General features: G+C 38.5%; 1 pseudogene; it reads right to left on the reverse strand.

Moving 5' to 3' along the window:
• Positions 1 to 332: 332 nt before the first annotated feature.
• LOC112473212 lies at positions 333 to 451 on the reverse strand (annotated as a pseudogene).
• Between the last annotated feature and the right edge of the window lie 3525 nt (positions 452 to 3976).

Here is a 3976-nt window from a genome sequence, read left to right on the forward strand (position 1 = left end):
TCACTTCTTCACCCCCACAGCTCACATTTGCACCATCCCAAGTGACTTGATGTTTCAAGGCCTTTATAAGGTTTCTCTTTTGGAATGCCCTCCTTTCCAAGTCTGCCTATGAGATCTCTTCTTTGTTTTTTTAAAAAAAAAAAAAAAAAACCCTACCTGTGGGGAGTAACGGCTTAACGAGCACGTGTTTCTTTTCGGGATGATGAAATATTTTGGAACTACAGAAAAGTGGTGGTCACACAACGATGTGAGTGTACTAGATGCCACTGAGTTGTATACTCTAAAAAAATAAATTTTATGCTATATGAATTTCACCTCAATTTTTTTTTTTATGCCTACAGCACCCAGTCTTCCTAGGTGGTCTCCCATCCAAGTACTAACCAGGCCCGACCCTGCTTAGCTTCTGAGATCAGACGGGATCGGGCTTGTTCAGGGTGGCAGGGCCATAGTCACCTTAATTTTTTAAAAAAGAAAGAAGACTACTTAATGACTTTTCCTCTGGGAAGACTTCCTGACCTGCTCTTCCTCGTTGCCTCCTATTTTCCTTTGCGCGCCCACGACCCCTAGCAATAAACATATTAGGTGCTCAGTAATTATTGAGAAAGTAGGAGAGATAAGTGGAAGGATTCAGTTGCCCTGCATTGAAGTGCGGTGGCTGTTAACACTTGGAAATGGATGTCAGATACTGTGGTCTTGTTATTAATTGCCGCCTCACTATTTCACAGCAGCCCAGTCCTTCAGTTTCCTTTCCCTGTGATTAGTCAGGTAAAGTAGGCACCCTCGTATGGGGTACTTGATTCCCACAACTATTTCAAGACAATCCTATTGCCAAAGAGAGCTTGGAAACAGTGATCATAACCCAGGACTGCACTATGAGCTCATAGGAGCATGATCACCAAGGAAATCTTACTTTGTGGAACTCACATAGCTGCTTGGCAATGCCTTTAATCCACATGGGGACCATTCCTTCCATTTCGGAGCAGGCAGGACTTCATCCAGTGAGAAAAATGAGACAATTTCATAGTCTCTGTTAAAATTGTAAATTAATCTTTGACTCAGCAATTCCACTTCTAAGAATTTATCTTACAGATGTAAAAAGATGCATATATCAGAATGTTCATAGCAGTATTGACTGTAAAAGAAAGACTGTAAGTAACTATAAGACTACAAGACTAAATGTCCATCAGAAGGAGGATGCTAAATAAATTATGTAAATCTAGATCATAGAATACTATCAGCTGTTAAAAAGAAAGGTAACTTACTATGGACTAATATGGAATGATCTCCAAGATATGTTGTTTAATGGGGAAAATGATGTGCATATGTCACATACACACATATATATATGTTCTTAAAAACAGTTTTATTGAGGTATAATTAACATACAATAAGCACCATATTTCTAAAGTGAACATTCATTGTAATCAAGATAGTGAACATATTCATCATCCCCCAAAATTTCCTTGTGCCCTTTTGTAAATCTCTCCCTGCGACCCCTTCCCACCCCCTCACCCCCAAGCAACCACTGCTCTGCTTTCCATCTCTATAGGTTAGTTGGCATTTTCTAAAGTTTTATTGATGGCATCATACAATATGTACTCTTTTGGAGTGGGTTTGGCTTCTTTCACTTAGCATAATTATTTTGAGATTTATCCACATTGTTGTGTGTACTAAGAGATGGTTCTTTATTGCTGCCTAGCATTCCACAATTTGTTCATCCACTTCTCTGTCGTTGGACATTTGAGTTGTTCCCAGTTTGGGGCCATTACAAATAAAGTTGTTATGAATATTCATGTTCATGCCTATGTATGGACATATATTTCCTTTTCTCTCAGGTAAATACCTAGGAGTGGAATGTCTGGATCAACTGCAAGTGTGTGTTTAGTTTTGTAAGAACTCACCAAGTTTTCCAAAGTATACCATTTTACAATCCAGTCTATGAGAGTTCCAATTTATCCACATCCTCACCAACATTTGATATAAGTCTTTTAAGTTGTAACCATTCTCATAGGTGTGTAGTGGTGTCTCATTGCGGTTTTAATTTGCATTTCCCTAATAACTAATGATGTCGAGCATCTTTCATGTGCTTATTTGTCATCTATATTTCTTTTCTGGTGAAATGTCCAAATCTTTTGCCCATTTTTATGGGTTATTTTCCATATAGAATATTGGTAAAGATATTCAGGAAGATAGTATGAGCTGTTGCCTCTGAAAACAGATTGAGCAGACTGGAGGTCATAGATGAAAGGGACTCTTAACTTCTCACTCACATATACTGCCTATTTTAAATTGTTTATAGTTTTAAAAAGAGAAATAGGCTGCTTTGGAAAGTGTCAGTATTGAAAGTATGTTTTTTAGTGGATGGGTGGAGACTGTTCTGTTTAACCAAGAGCACTTCAGAAATTCCACATTGGTAGGAAATTGAAGCCCTGAAGCATTAATGGAACCTTGAGCATTTTACATTGAATCATACTTAATCATTTATGGTCGTGCATGAGTGACGATGATGACATCTGGTCCATGGCTCCTCTAAGACTCCATCAAGCAGGACTTGGTATTTATATTCAAGTGAATACCATTCCAGCTTTTTAATTTCTTTCCTCTTCCCTGCTGAAGGTGGCCTATGGAAAGAGAACCAAGAGTGTCTTTCCCAGTTCATCTGGGATGACAGGTTGGGTAAAGTTTCCTTCTCATTTCCTGCTTTCTGCTTCCAGCCCTACTTCCCACCTGGGACGTGACTCAGGTTTGTAGGTGTGTTGCCGACCCTGGGTAGTTAAATGGCTCATTCAAGTTCATGTCCCTTTAGAAAAGTGGTAGTGAATTAACAAGAAATGCTTTATCTTCTAAGACCTCTTTGTGGCTCTATTCTGGTCCTGCTCTTTGATCCGACCCACTAATCAGTTCATAAAAATTTTACATAAACTAAAATTTATCTCCTAGCCTAGGCTGGGTTCTATCAGATTAATATTTAACTCCAAAGGAACGTGGACATTTGCCTTAAGGAAGTCCTTTATTCCAGGGAACGATCTATATTGTTGTCATTATCTGAATGCTATTGATATTTTATGAAATTTTATTTCAGCCTACAACTCCCTTTGTTGAAAACGGCAAATTCTTATGGAGCAATTCACTGGTTCGGCATCTAAGCTTTTTAAATTGTTTTCCTCTGATAAAATAATATGTGTTTATTAGAGAAATTAGGATCAAATAGAAAAAAAAAACAAGAAAAATAAAAATTACCAATTTCTCCAACATTCTATGATGATGGCTGTTACACTTGGCATATTTTTCATTTTTAAAATATCTAAACACTTGCATGCACTTTTTAAAACTGGAACACATATTATCTTGTGACCAAATATTTTCATGTGTTACAGCATGCACAGCTTCTTATGTCATTAAATTTTCATATTCAGCATACTTTGCAGTGGCTGCACTGAATTTCAATATGCAGACACCCACCTCCTGACTGTTTAATTGTATAAATATAACCAACACCCTATTTTTTAAACTATAAAGTGGTTTCCAATTTTTATCACATTATAAACACCTGAGCAACACTTTGATTTTTCTTTTTTAAAATCCTCAAAGCAGAATACATTCTGCCAATTCCCATGCTTCTGTCATGTCTGCTTTTTTCTGGGCGTGTGTGCGCATTTGTTTGTTTTTGAACTGGACCCAGATGAGCTCTCCAGTTTGCCATGAGCCTCCACAGTATGATCCAGCCCAAAATGTCAGTAGTGCCAAGGTTGAGAAACCCTGGCTCAAATAGAATTCATATCAAAGTTGACAGTATTCCTCCAGGGGTGAAGATTACTCACATGGGTCCTGTGACCACCAGTTTCTCCGTATCACCCTTGACTAGCTCGAGCTGCTTCGGACGAAGCTGGCACACATACGGTCTTCGCTGCCCCTTACCCTGCTTTTCCTTCCTGCTTCACCCCATCACTTCTTCACCCCCACAGCTCACATTTGC

Source organism: Pteropus alecto, unplaced genomic scaffold (genome assembly GCF_000325575.1).
Source record: "Pteropus alecto unplaced genomic scaffold, ASM32557v1 scaffold98, whole genome shotgun sequence".
Lineage (NCBI taxonomy): Eukaryota > Metazoa > Chordata > Mammalia > Chiroptera > Pteropodidae > Pteropus > Pteropus alecto.